Raw genomic sequence first — 16221 nt, 5'->3', positions numbered from 1 at the left:
AGAAATAACTCCCAGAAGAACACTGACTGCCCAAATTATTACCTTTGCTATCCCACCATGCAGTTTTGCAAAGAAAATAACACTTACTCATCTTCTGCCTGTATACAACAATATGGATAAATAAATGGCATAAGTTTGAATTTCATGATACAAGATAGTGTTTGATAGATGCATTCTAGCTACCCTGTAACTCACAATAACTAAGCAGTCCTTTACAATATTGTAGTGGCTTTATTCTGCAATCAAAAGCCTAATGTATCTTTCTGTTGATGAGATAAAACTTTGGAGCTTTCATTGCCTCGGCACACAATAATGACATAATAATTAAACATACGTGGTTGGCAAATGGTCTTTTTTCCCTTTTCCTTTCATCTTCCATTTACTAGCTATTAAGGGGAAAAGTGAACTTTCTTATATATAGATTATATATAAGATTATAAAGGAATGTCTAATTCTCAGAGGGTCTATAGTTAAGGAAACTAGATTATGCTGAATATCAGAAGGGAAATCTTGATTTTGGCAGGCTCTATTAAATACACATAATTATCTGAAGAAGGAACTAAAGACCCGCACTTAAGGCTTTACTTCATTTTAAGTTTCCCACTGCATACTGCAAATTTTGTCTATTTCCCCCAAGACACTCTTTCCACAGAAGTGGAGAAGTTATGGATTGTAACTAGAGAAGAAGACCCAGTTTAGTCCTCCGTAAGTATGCCATTGCTCCCTAGAGGACAAGTTGCTAGTCATGTATGTTTTCTGCTATAAAAGCCTTGAGTAAGGGTCTTCTGTGGGTTTTTTCAATGCACCCTTGTTATTCAGCAGGAGGAAGATGTACAGCAAAGTTAAACCACAACAGCCCTGTAGCCATTTGCACAGCCCGGATTATGCAGTCCCCTACACAGATACACACTCCTGGCTCAGAGATCACTTTGGCAAGCTTGCAGTGAGTCCACGGTCACTTCAGTGCATTTACTGAAGGTTACTCTCTTGTAAGCGAGTCTATGTTCCCCCTCAAGGACCATATTTCTGTGGAAAACTGCAACTCGGACAGCTTCTAACACAAGTTGTGTTAGAATACAGCAACCCTGCAGTAGTTCAATCACTATGGCTTTCACAGCTGTTGAAAGAAGGTTTCACAATTCAGGAGAACAGATTGACGATGTGGAGACATGTTGGACTGTCCAGCTCTTTTGGTAGTAGAAACTGGCATAACTCCATTTGTTTAGATTCTGTAACATGAACTAGTACTTGCTGAGGAGTCAGCCATGCAATAATAATACTTGGGATTTATGCTAGGAGTATCTTCCTCTGTGGTCCGTTTCTGCCTTCCACTTTCTCTCTCTCTTCTTATCTTAAGAATAAAACCTCTGTAGAGAGGGAATCAAAATCTAGAAATTTGGTTTAAAAGTCAATAATATTCAGAACAGAACCAATCTTTTATTTATGAGCAATTATGCTTTCCATATATAGTTATTCCTCATTCTAGATCTCAGGATTTGGACTGAATCACAACGAGTCTCTTAGGACTTTTTAGGTTTTCGTGGTTGAAGTTTTAAATTATGTTGTGTCTTCAAAATGTTTAAGCCTAGAAAAACTATAAAGACATTTTTACAACTCTTATCCTGTACCTTAGACATAAATAGGACCTTAATTTTCAGGGGTCTTCTACAGACAACATAGCAGTATAAACCGAAATGCTTTTACCTTGTAGGAAAACACTATAAAACTAATAGTGTAATTCCTAAAAATGACTAGTTTGCCACAAAATTGCCTATTATTTTGTATAGTCATGTGATGTTATCACATATATAAATAATGTAAATACCTTCTACTAAAAGCATACGGATGTAGATTCTTACTGTAACAATTCATCTGAACAAAAAAAAAAAAACCTCAAGAAATTTAACACCTCTTAATTTTAGGGAAGGAAAGATATGAAAATGTGCTCAACTAACAGAATATTTCCTTTTGCCTGAAAAAAGTATTCCCTTCCAATAAAATTCCAAAACAAATGACATTTTTTAAATGTAGTAAATTGAAGTATAGTTCTTCCTGATTTTTTCAAAAGTTTTAAATTTTTATTTATTTTATTAATATCTTTAAATTGTTTTCTATAACCAGCCTAAATTCATTGAATGAAAATACCAGAAAGTAACATTTCTTCAAAAAAAAGGGAAAAAAGTCAGTCTGAAGGAGTATGTTGCTAAGCGTCTGAGGCTGCAACCTGTTGGTCACAGTTATTGTAATACAGATGGCGCTTTCCATCTATCCTCTGACAAAGAGCAAATGAAGAATGTTTCATTTAGGTCTGCCGTGTAGATGAAAAGTCAGAAAACAGACTTTCTCTTTATTTCCCTTTAACTGTTAAAAGATACATCTTTAGCGAGAGGAGAGGAGAGGGGAGGAGAGGAGAGGAGAGGAGAGGAGAGGAGAGGAGAGGAGAGGAGAGGAGAGGAGAGGAGAGGAGAGGAGAGGAGAGGAGAGGAGAGGAGAGGAGAGGAGAGGAGAGGAGAGGAGAGGAATTCCTGTAATATTCTTATTTGGAAATTAAGACATGTAGTGAGGAAAAAATGTTTGCAGAGATTTAAAAATTAATTTAACAGCAGATTCATAGCAAAGAAAATAGTCAGCGTGTGTATATGACTGTTTTCTGATTTGAAAAGCATCCTTATATCAAGTTAGAAATATTTAAGTCTTGAATTTCTGTTGCTCTGGAAGTTGTGTTCTCTTTTCCATCATTTTAAAGTCATATAAAGTTTAATGATTGATCTTTTAGTCTCACCCTATTCAAGTATAAACAGACTAGAAATGTAATACTGGAGAAGGTAGTAATGACTTATCCTGTCTGGGAATGGGGCCTCTGGCAGTAGCAAGTTCACATGAAAACAGAGACACCTAAATGAAATTACACGGCTTGTATAGCAGAAGAGTACAAGAAAACAGCTCTTCCTGCTGTGTGGGATCCTTCCACTTCCCATGACGTCTACATTAGCCCGGATTGTCCTACCTGGTTTTGAAAAACCCTGTATTGGCATCTCTCTGTCTCTTTTAGAGGATCAGTTTTAGGTTTAGACTTATACTTCTTATTAGCTCCATGTCCTAGTTACTGTCTACCCTTGTTCAGCACCTTTTCATGTGGGTTTGACTGATGTGACAGCTACCCAAAGTTTTGCTTATGTTTTGTTTATTTTATGTCTTGTTTGTTGCTTTTGACCCCTTAACAACCCTTAACACACTGATGGATCAGAACAACTTCAATAATGTTACCTGTTAGGGAAAATTTATCTGCCCATTTGCCATCCTACAGCATATGTTTATGTTATGAAAGAATAACAGCTAGCATCCTTCCTGTGGGAGGCATGGCCTGGCTGTCACCCACACAGACTAAAAGTGTACTCTTTTGAGTTTGTCCTGAAATGAAGACTGAGGAAGTGAAACAGAAAAGGATGAGATGGAAGTTTTGTCCCACCTTTTACCCAGCATCTCACGGATTAGCACAGTCTCCAGTAGCACAGGAGACTCAGGTTCAGTTCACTCTTGCTTTCCAAATCATATCAGCATAGGACTGAAGGAGACAAGGGTCGCCAAGTCTTGCTCCCTGTTATTGCAGGCAAGTGAATCTTATTATTCCCTTCAAAAACATGTGAATCATTATTGTTTTGATTTAGGAGCATTCAAAGACCCATCCTGCCACGCCTCAAATGCATTCTTAACTTTTACGTAATTCATGGTCATAAGAACAACAAGAGTCTCTGCTGGTATAATTTTCTTCACTGTAGGGAGCATATATATCTTAAGATTGCTCAGTGACTGGACTTCTAAATTTGCTTAGACAGCTATTAATTAATAGCTGTGGCGAAGTCCTGGCAGGTACCAAAAGGACATTTTCAAACTTTTGTGACATGTTGATATTGCAAATGCAATAAGGGAGAACTGATAAGGAGGGATGTTGTACGTTGAAAATGTAAATGGCAAAAGCCCAGATGTAGCAAAGATTGTGGTACCAAAAACTGTAGTGGCTTTGTTTCCTGAAGAACTGAAAATATTAAGATCTAACCATTTAAAAGCAAACTTTGACAACAGTTTCGGGTAGACATTTAATATTCTTGTGAGTGTTTAAATTCAGTGGGGATTTAACACTGATTAATTCAGATATATCTAAGGAACGGAAAATGTCTGTCAGATTTCTCCAGTATTCCCATGCACACAGACACAATAAACACAAAAAGAACATAATCAAATCATCAAAATCTCATGGCATTTTAAATTAATTTTAAATTAATATTTTTTTTTAGGTCATTATAAAACCAGGGATGTATTACTGTAGTAACCTTGCATTTCTCTTTTTTCTTCCTCCCTAAACCTGCAAAATAATGTTAAAAACACCTTCCTTGTTCCATCATCTGTCTTCTTTTTTTAGACAGAAATCCCTTTGAGACAAGGACTATGTCTCATTCTAGGCTTGTGCCATGCCTGATACACACCTCCATCCTGAGGCTGGTTTTAACCACTGCCCTCTATAGTGGTATAATAGTGCAAACAGCAACAATAAAACTATCTTTTTCATTGCATTTTATAAGCAAATGATAAAATTCTTTATGCTTTCTGCCTAGTTTTTTATGTCAGAAAGGGTACATAAAACAGGTTATAACAGTCAAACTAATTCCTTAGATTAAATTTGTACACCGTAAGTATCTATTTGCTACCCTGTTCATGGAACTTGCACAAAATTATAATTATGCAAAAAGGAAAGTTGTGTGACTTTGTTTCAAACAGTGGGGGGAAAGAAAGCAAATTTAGAGATCCTGCCCCTGCCATTTAAATATTTAATCCTCATATAAACAAACACAGATGTTAATAAAAAATCCAACCTTGTGAGAATTGGCAGATACGAGGTGCCTTTGATTTGATCTTAGTCCAACTGTACTGAAATGTACCAAATATGATGGAATCACATGTGCCAATAGTTTTTGCATCATTAATTTGGCTTCTACAAACAATAAGGTTTTACGGGTCCCTACAGTGATTATCTTGTGGACTGATATACAAGCAGCAGCATTTTGTATCTAGATATTGAAACTATTAATTGCCTTGATGCCATCAAAGTCGTAATCTAGCCCAGCAGAAGTGCTGGAGTATAATATCCCAGTACTCCCCAGACACTTGGAAGCTTATTTTAAATGTGGATTAGCATATCATATTTTCAGAGGTCAGTGAAGATATGAGTATCAGGGAAAAAGGAAAAGATTTAAAATCGTAATCAAGGCTGAGAGGGTTACGTGCAGAAGCACAGTAAATAACAAGGATGATACATAGAATTTTATAGTGATATTAATTGTCCTTAATTTTCTTCTATTTTTTTCTCCTGAGGAAATGTTCTGAAAACAACACAGATGCAACAGGGTATCTAACAGAGCACGAATACATCCTCGGTTGCTTTGACTGGAGAGAAACGTGCAGAAGTGTAGAAGTGGAAGGTCTCCGTCTTATCTTCAGAAGACAAAAGTTTACCTCTGGTCTCCTGCTCTTCATTCATCTCTAATTCCCCAAGGAGGTGCAGAGATACATTCCCACATCCTTTCCTGTGGATGAAACCCATAAAGAACAGCTGTTTCCCTCCATTCCCAAAGCCTATGCCTTGTATGTTTTCACAAAACTCAGTTTATTCTATTACTCATTTGCTGTATGAAGCTGATGAGAATAATAATAAAATCCCAGTCTGAAGTGTCCCTAGCACTTTCACGGCAAGAAAATGGACTAAAGTTTAACCCAGCTTTCTTGATTGCTGTCTGAATATAGCATTAAGAAAGGAACTTTAATTTATGCAACAAAAAACTGATATTGGCTGTATCATTTTTCAACTATAACATTCCTTGTGACCAGACAAATCTATCTGCAGATCTTAAAATCATTGCTTGACTGCCCTCTTGCAGTCTGCACTGAGATTGTATCTCAGAGATACTTATTTAGGATTTTGTAGATCATGATGTTACACTTCTGTAGGCAGTATAGATACAGAACGTGTATGGCCATTGCCCAAAGAGACTGTGTAAGAGCAGCTCCTGTTTCCATCCCTTCTTAGCAGAAACCTTGACCTTCGTACTGCTGAACACAAGTGCAGGAACAGCTCCCAGCATAATTATTCCTGAAAATACAAGAATAACAATTATGTCATTTACATCATTTGGTGTTAGACATTATAAAGCTAAGCAGTTAGTGCTCTTTCGGGGCTTTAGACCTTATAGCCAAGGAAGGCAAGCAGGTACCTACAGAGCAGTTAGCTGCTACTTCAAATGCCAGCTCCTTGGAAAAGTGGCAGCTTCTGCCTTCCCAAGTCAAGGGTCTACCAGGAAGTCCTGTCTGGAGATATGTCTACAAATAACCAACATTTGGAAAGCCTTTAGATTAGAAATGAGATTTGTTTAAATAAATAGGAGCAACTGATGCAGATGTCTGTCAGCTTAGTCTTTCTTCATCATTAAAGGAGAGCTGTTTGGCACAGTCAATGGAGCTTAGAAATCTCACTTGCAATTGTGGAGGGCAAGGTGAGGTAACTCCAGACACAGATATTGCAATCTGCTATATACAGGGATGAAGACAGGTAAATTAACATATGACCTCCTCAGCCAAAAAGCAAATTTTTCTAAACACTGCGTGTTCTACCAAGCATTAAAACATTGGTCCTAGTTGTAGTGCCTGTTGTTATCCTCATCAGCAATAAAGCTCAGCTGAGATTTCCCTGTGTCATCTCCAAAATTTTCCAAAGGTCTATTTCTGCTTTACCCAAAGACTGTTTCTCCCACCTGTCATAGTCCTACTCTACTGCAGCAGCAGATCACCCTGATTAAGGGGCTAGCACTGGCCATACAGAGAGGGAAGTGTTTAGAGAGCTAGATGTGGCCAAGGACAAGGAGCACAGCTGGGGAACCCGACTCATTGCAAAACCTATTTTCTTGTCTGTCCCTCAACAAGCTTTTTACACAGATTCCTATAGTTACCTCCTGCTTTTTCACTAATACCTACATGTATCAACGAAACCAATATGAACTAGCAAATCTATTTACTCAACTGGTGGTTAAATAAATAAATAAATAAATATAATAACAAAAAACTCTCAGTTTGTAAATGTTCAAGGAAACTCAGACACTTTCCTGGGGGCTATAGAGATAAACTGCTGAGATAAGTGAGAGATCCAGAGAAATAAAACCAAACCAAACCAAACAAAACCCCCATAACCTCAAAATTCTTTATCCACGACCAGGTGACAAGTGTGGTTTAAATCATGGGAAGTCATACATCGCCAAGATGAAAATAACATTAAATTACCCAAATACATTCTTCAATTGCAATGCAAAAAAGTGCAGGTTTGCATAAGAACTTGATCCTTCATTTCAATATATATCTTTAAAAGAAGATGCAAAATTGCAGGCAGAGTTTTGAGGATATCAATTTTATAATGTACTCTCGTTTAGCTTTTCAGTAGATCCACTAGAAGTGGGTGCAGCTTGTCCCTTCCAGAAGCCCTTTCAACCAGTAAATAATAATAGTGTTATTAAGCATGGCATTCCCGAGCCTATTGATTTGCTTTCATAGGAGCACTGATCCTCTGCAGACTTGTATGAATGTAATAGATCCTGACCAACCTGCACTCTGAGGTCAGATTCAGCATCTTTATTCAGGTTGAGCGGTGACTTACAGATGGTAACTGAGTTGTGAAAGGTCAGGAAAACCAGCTGTTTCAACTGCACAGAGTTTACAGTTGTTCTGTAAAGGTTCCAATCTCTCCCCCTGCTATTTTGTCACCTCCCTCAAATTTTTTGTGCCTTAAATGAGGTCATGTGTTGGGAGAGAGAAGTCCAGTACCTTGAGTTTTAGTTAGGAGAAAGTGAATGTCTCTCTTTTTCATTGGTCATTAGATCTGAAGTTTTCTAGGATAGGAAGGTGCCTTTTTTTGATGTGTTTGCACAGTGCCATTCAAAATGCCACACTGCCTTTCAGCAGTGATGTAGGGCAAGAATAAGGGGCAATACAGGTGCTTCTCACATTCAAATACATGATCTGCCTATCCACCTGGTTCACTGTTTGGGCCAATTTGAAGTAATAACCCACATTACTCCACCCTCTTAAACAGCTGCTTGTCCTGAGTGAAATTTTTTCCTGTTAAACTTCCTTGATTTTGATGGGCTTTTGGCAGGGATAAACCTGGAACTGCATGTCTAACCTATGCCTTTGACAAGCAAGCAGAATTAAGGAATTGAATTAATTCCCTTTGCCTCGATTTGCAAACTGCACAGTAATCTGCACATTTAATTCTATCCTTTGCATATTATTTTCTGAACAAGCACACAATTGGCTACAGATTTGACATCTTTGTGACAGTGAGTCTGCGGCAGTACTGAAAAGAAAGGGGGAAGGAGCAGGGTCACAGAGAGGACAAAAGGAAAAAATAGCTGTCTAAATCATATATCATTAAAGTGATGCTCATTGAATTACCTCTCTCAGGGCCTGTCAAAACATGTGGTGCCCTTGCAATATGATGTGAATTAAATGCCTCCTGGCCACTGAAATATTGTTCTCAAGGCCAAATGTGTAGTTTCACAGTTTGAAACATGCTGATTGACTTCTATGATTAGCAAAAACAACTCAGGAATAGAGCAGTGTGTTTTAACTGGCTTTCAAGGGAAAGACAGGACATGTGCCTATTCACAGGCCTCTGGTGATGGTCACTGATAGCCCCATCCACTGGGAAATCGGTCAACACAGCTTAAAGTTGCCTCTGAGAGAGACAACGTAAGTAAAATCAACTTACTGAACCCTTCCATAAGTGGGGAAAGGGTGGGAGACCCCGTATAGATGTCAGATGCTCCACCTGCTTGAGGACACAAGGCTCTTTGAGGTCTGCGGCCACCACCTGAGCAGACAGCCCATCGTAACTGTTGCGTGAGGGTTGCCTTCCTCCCAGCAGCTTAGACTGTTGAGGTACCAGAGGAATAGGCTTTTCCTCTTCTCTCCCACTGAAGTTTTGAGTTCTGGCTAATTCTCACCAGTCAGGAGTTTTGTTCACTGCTGATGTTATATGCTGCTGTTGTTTGGTCGCTGGACAAAGAGTGCAAGACCTCCTATATAGAAGAAGTTGGTAACTATTTGAAAGATTTTTATCATTTTAAAATTTGTCAGCTGTGTCCATCAAGAAGCACACTGATTTCTCAGCTGCTCTGTGCAGCCTCAGGGACTTGACCAGGAATTGGTATCTGCAGGACTGGGACAAATATAGTTAAAACATGAAGCGGCAAAATCTTACATACAGTGATGTGCTGTCAAAGAATATGACTTTATGGAGAAAAATTGTACCATTATTCATTTTAGACATGTGAACTTTTGCAGGGGGAGGGGTGTGACCTAGCTGCCAAATTCGGGTATTCAAAATTCATAATAATGTCCCTCCAAAACTGTCACATTTAACACATTTAAGGTAATAAGAATTGAGTTTTTTCTCTCTCTCTTTTTCTTTTTTTCTTTTTTTCTTGAGCCTTTAGGGTACATTTGGATTACGCATGTAAGCTTTTCTCTGAGATGATAATAACTAGACTTTTATTTTATCTGATTCTCTCCCTGCTTTTTAGGGAAAGCTGCAGTGAACAGATAATTATTTTTTCATTCTTGAAACCACAGTTTTAGAGAAAATAAAACTGTGATGCCTGCAACAAAAAAGCTAAAGCCAACACCACATTTATTTACATTAATTATAACATCTTCATGATTTCCAAAATACACATAATTTTTCATCCCAGATTCATCGGATGAAAATCCATGTGCCACCGTTATGTATAGAAGCCTCTTAAGATCTCTGTGAATTAGGTATTATCATCTCTGCTTTCTTAAGGAAACTTATATAAACTCAACAATATAGACATGTCTTGAATATCCTGAGAGAATACAGGAGGTCAGTGATAGACAGAGATTTAGAGCTCAAAACACTTTGATCTTAGTGCTGTTCTCCATCTAAAGCCCTCATGAATATCTCCAAGAATCCACATATCTCCTAAATGTAAATTTATTTTTCAGTGAGTTATTTCTTCTAGCACTACAGGCTTTCAGTTTACCATGGTCATGTTTTGGTTGTTTTGGTTTTTGTTTTCTATATTTTTTTTTAATTTGGCTTAAAACAAGACATAGTATTTTAAGAAAGGAGGGGCAATAGTGACATCTTTTGTATTCTGTGAATCTTGCAAAAGTCATGTCCAGGAAATGAAGGAGAGAACAAGGTCAGGACACTTCATGCTCGTGATAAAAAACTTTACCATATACCACATTGTCTCTGGAACACATGGAGAGTCCTCCAGAAGGTATGAGAATGATGAGTTATTTTCTTACCCTCTCATAATATCCCTCTAGTGGCTGACAGCATCTTTAGCACCAAGTGATTTTTTTCAATACATTACTCTTTTATTTAACAATTACTAACAGCATATAAGACCTTATTCAGTATTTAACAACAGCACCTGTTAGCAACCTTCTTATTCAAGAAGAGTTGTACTTCTTTTTATGGTCTAACAGATATTTGTGTATAATCTCTTTATATATTCCTATTTCAATAATGCCAGTTTTTTAGCAATCTTTTAATGGAAGATGCATTTTCTTCATGAAGAGGCTGAGACTTCAGCACAGGTATTCCTCAGGTGAATTAATTATTACATTTATCTGTAAAAACACTGCATATGAGTAGAGTTACCAGCTCATACTAGGAACCCAGTGGCTGTGTTTCAACAGTTTTATAGGAGTAGCCCCTGGACCTCCCAGACCCTTATTTTCATACTGCCTTTTTTGGCTTCATATCAGCCCATACAGCTGTCTTGGGAAGAGCAAGGGTGAAAATTTATTGGTATCTAGACAATCAGCACAGCCGGGCCATGATGCCTGCAGTCTCACTAGGTGGAAAGTATGACAGCCAGCCCAGATGCTTGTCCCGGGTCATAGACAAAGTTAGGAGCACAGTAGCGAAGGAGTAGTACAGATGTTCTGGTACGCAGGCTGTTATCCTAGTCGCTGCACCTCTCTGTCCCCAAAACCAAAAATATTGCTCCATGTTGGAAGGTAGGTGACTTGCATTCCTTGGTGGGGATCAGATTTTGGAGTGCTGGCCTCATGCACGAGGACTGACTAGCTTCCATAATAAGTATGGCAGTAAAATAACTCACACCTTTTCATCCAGAAAGCCTGGAGTATGTTCTTAACTTGGTATCTCACCTCTTTTGTCTTCATGCTGTGATCTAACGGATAGAGCATTTGATTTTCTGATCTTCTGTAACCGTTTATATTTATCGGTAATTTCAAGGTGCTGATCACTTCTGTGAAATGCTGAGCACCCTGACGTTTCAGTGATTGCCAATTAAAGGTGTGCAGCACTTCCCAAGACAGTGACTTATAAAAGCAAATGTGTTGAAAGGGAAAAGAAGTCTTGTCCTGTTAATTACAAGTTCAATTAAAACACAACCAACATCAAAAGTACAGGTCAAGAAGAAACTCAATGCACACTACATTTGACATGTATAAAAGACAAATATGCCTTTCCTTGGTTTGAAGGTTAACATGCTCATTAGATTATAGCAGTTCATTATGCAATTGTGGCTGTGTCTGCAGTATGATAGATAGCAATAACAGGAATATTCCAGGGATGAAATAAAAGGAAAAATAATATAACTGTTGAGCATGAACAGTTAAAAAGATAAATTGGACTGAAAGTTCATTTTTGCAGACATGGTAGGCCCATTTCATCAAGGAAATTTTTTTTTTTGAGATGCAAGTAAAATTGTAAGACAATTGGCTTGGCTTAGAAGGTACAGAGGTGCAGATTTGGGCTGACAATGTTTACAATGACCACAGCTTTCTTGTTTTCCCCCTTTATACTAACATAATTTCTTTTGACTGGGCAAATCATGTTGTTCTTGTTGTAATGTCATTGCAATTTATGATTCCATAAGACGCTTGAATAGATTTTTTGGTTTTATATGCTTTGCATTTCATTTTAATGCCACCTAAGGAAATTACATACCTAAAGCTGTATGAGTTACTTTTTATTAAATACCAAATGGTATAATCTTTTTTTCCCCTGTTTCTTGATTACAATCAAGATGTGTTTTAGATTTTATTACGGAATCACTTTCCTACCTCAATTAGAGCCTTAAGGTTAATTTCCATTTATACTTTTACTAAATGTCAACCTTAATGCAGGTTTTACGTGAATACAGGGGGAAACCCATCCACAAGGGGCAGACATGGCTCTGTGGGAAGCTTTATACACAGGGCCAAGCAAAATTTCGATCCTGGAATGGGAGAAATGACACAGACTTCGTGAAGTCCATTGGGAGGTTGGTAGCAATTTCAAGTGAATTGTACTCAGCTACCATGACAGTAGCAGAAGACCTTACCATAAAAAGTATATTGTATATAAACTGTAGTTGAGGACTGCTCTGGCAGCAACCAGTCCACATGGAATTCATCCAGTGTGTTGAAACCAATATTTTTAGTGAAGCTTCCCTCCCTCCCTCGCGGCCCCACTCCCTGCAACCCAAGGGAGCATCCTGAGGAAACCTTTCAGAGAATTATATGAAGTTAAAGGTTTCTATCACTCCAAAAGATCTGGATAATTATTATTCTCCTACTTACTGGTTTTAAAAGTTTGATCATTCCCCAGATAAAGATACTTTAAAAGCTCAAGGATCTAAAGAATTAAAAAAAATCAAAATGCTTACAATGATAAGATTGCTCATTAATGTCTTTGTAATGAATTATTTATTCTACAAACTATAGCAGAATACAAATCAGAAAACACTGATGTTACAGTTATTCGCTGAGTACAAAAGCTTTGCTACATCCAAAATCTTAAAGATTCGTGAAATGAATTGTGTATTACCTCATGACAGCACATACTGTTATCTCATTGTTCTGGCTTTGTCTGGGACAGAGTTCTTTTTCTTCATGATAACTAGTATGGGGCTAAGTTTTGCAATTTTGCTAAAAACAGTGTTGATAATGTGGAGACGGTTTAGTTGTTGCTAAGTAGTGCTCACGCTAGTCCAGGACTTTTTCAGCAACCCGTGCTCTGCTGGGTGCACATGGAGCTGGGAGGGGACGCAGCCGGGACAGCTGACCCCAGATGACCCAAGGGATGTCCCACACCATATGATGTCGTGATCAGCATATCAAGCCAGGGAAGAAGGAGGAAGCACATGAGATGCTAATATGCAAGAGAGTTACTGAGGGAATGAAGTGTCAGCATGCAAGATGAAAACATATAAAGAAAAAAATAACTAATGCAGGCCTTATAAGTTATTAACGTATATCTTTATTCATATCCCATTACAAGGTATTGTTTTTGTAATAGAGTACACACACACACACACACACACACACAACCCTACATAAATATATAATTATAGAGTTACAAAATAATAATTTGTACGGGTAACTCAGTGGGAAACCAGCAAAGATATTCAGATTTAACTGACAACGAGTAGCTGCAAAGTGTCAGTTCTGATATATACTTAAGGAGAAACATTTTATAAAAGAACTAACAAGAAGATATTATATTGATATTAATAAAGTTCTATTTCCAAAGGGAAAATACCATCAAGTGCTTTCCTTCTTAGGCTGCTTTTTTTTATTTTTTAAATATTTCTGCGAATGTTGGAAACAAAATTATGCCAACTTAACCAGTTGTTGTCTTTTCATATACTTCTGTTTAACTACATGAAATGAATAAGGGATGGTGAGTAATGAAGTTAACAGAGCCACACTCCTCAGATGATGTGTGATGAACAAGGCTCAGTGCAAAACATTTTTAGCCAAGTCAAGTCAGTCTATTCATGTTCATGTACCATATAATCCGCTTTTACAAGGATAACTATAACATTTGCATTAGAAAGGAACAAATGAAATCTTAAAATCTTTGTTTGCATCTATCCTGAGTACTTCTGTAGTGATATATAAAATAAGAATGAATATTTTAACTTTACATAAATCTTGTCTCCATAGCTTATGAAATTTTGTAATGGATTACATATTATCTGGAGGGTCAGGAGGCCAAGATGTGTTTCCTTTTGCAGTAACACCCTACTCAAGGACAGTGAGATCTCAGGCCAAATATTTCAGACATTTTATTAATTAGCCCAAATTCGGAGGTTTTGTCTCTTTGCTTTACTTTTAATAATTCCAGAGGAACAAGCAATGCCTCAAGGCATGAATTCATTTCAGATCTGTCAATTTTCTTCATTTTGGATGCCTCTTTATCACCCAGAAAGCCAGGCTACTTAAGATGCCACTGGATGTTCTGATGACAACTGGGTGAAAAACTTACTTCAAACTGTAAATATGAAAAATACATACTTTTTCCTTCCCTCCTCCTTCTTTCTCTCTTTTGCTCTAATCTCAAGACAGGAAAAGAGACTCTGAAATCTTAAAAGCAGTTATGGATTAAGAAGAGGAAAAGAAATTATTGTTTTCAGGTAGGTTAAAGCATTTCTAATATTCTATATAATTAAAATTTTATTTTTCTGATCTATTTGTGTTAACTTGTATTATATATGAATTTCAGAAAACAAAGTCAAGCAGAGAAGCTGGCATTTTAAAAAAATAGAAATAAATAATTGTTCACGCTGGGAACTACTCAAAAACTTTATTAGTTTGTAAGTAGTTTTGATGTCAATCCCTTCCAGAAAACAGAAAGAAAAATATTTTTAAAAAAAAATCTTTTTTAAAAAGAATGTCATAGGCAGATCTAATCTGTAAGTCTCTCATTCTCTTTCCTTCTTTGAGTACCATAGACCTTTAGCTAAGTAGATATTTCAGCTGCATCACAAAATTAAAATGACTTTGCTGTTGATGAACACATTAACTCTGAACTCTGGAAGACATGTTGGTAAACTCGGTAATGAAGCTTTAGAATAAAGGTAGTCAAGACGTTCCAGAATGCAAAAGTTTTGTAAGAGATACCTTGAAAGAACATTAACATAGCTATTACCAAAAAGCAAAGGGAGATGCAAATACAGATTGAAGACACATAAAGTGCGTTTAACACAAGACCACAGATTTTGGAATTGGAGAGCTCAGCCCATCATATAGTCCTTTTCCCTGACATCGCACAGGTCAGCTATACCCACTGGGGAAGGAAACTCAGACTATGGTCTGCGTACCTTGGACCTTGCTTGTTGATAGTCTATGGACTATTCATGTTTTTCTTGGTGTGTAGAGTCCAAAGCTGCCTCAAATATTTCAGTTCAATACTCTAGCAGCGTAGAGTAGATCAGAGTAACTACTTATGTTACAGCTTTATTTTCTATTTATTTGTTACAAAATCATATACTGTATTCACAACATCAAGTAATTTTTATTATCCTCAATAACTCTCAGATACTTGTTAGCAGAGCTAATGCCCCACAAGCTATTCCCTGATCTTTAGTTTTGTGGTTCAGCATTTCCACCTATATATAGAAGTTCATATTTAACTCCCTTTTACTGAACTTTTTTTCAGTATTTCAGGGTCATTCTCACCACATTTATAGTATAGGACACATACATGCACAGAGCAGGTGCTTGATGCTTTGGCTCTCTCAGCACTATCCTGATGACTCTCCTTTCCCATCAAGCAGTAGAAAAGCTCTTGCCATCATCATCCTTTCATAACACAAAGTACTTTCATGTATGCAGACATATAAACCTGTCTGGTCCTATCCAATGTACTGCTTGCTTTGGAATATAGGCTTTCCATCAGTCAGTCAAAATCTTCTTTATACACCTTGTTCCTATGCAATTAAATTCTTGATCCCAGCTCACTCCATATTAAGCACTTAGAAATGGACAGTCAGATCTATAGCAAGTCCATGAACAGAGGTGGATAACAGTTTATCAAAGCCCATGTGTTTTCATAATCAAAGCATGAGGATCATCCCATAGTTGTGGTCTTTCTTCAGAACAATGTAAAAATACTCCTCAAACTTTCCTCAGCTTCTGGCAATTGAAATAAGAGTGAGAGAACCCATGTTGTCCTGTTCGTTTGCATGCACATATTTAAACACTGATGACATTTTGTCTTTCTTTGCTGCCTCTGATATCAGACTTATAGGAAGTGACTAACTCAAGTCAACTGTCTCTGAGGCCAAGGAAACTCATTCACAGAAATAAAGAGTAGTAACTACCTGGAGGAGGTCACTGATCATTCATTTA

This window comes from Phalacrocorax aristotelis, chromosome Z (assembly GCF_949628215.1).
Source record: "Phalacrocorax aristotelis chromosome Z, bGulAri2.1, whole genome shotgun sequence".
Lineage (NCBI taxonomy): Eukaryota > Metazoa > Chordata > Aves > Suliformes > Phalacrocoracidae > Phalacrocorax > Phalacrocorax aristotelis.
This window is presented reverse-complemented; position numbering follows the sequence as displayed.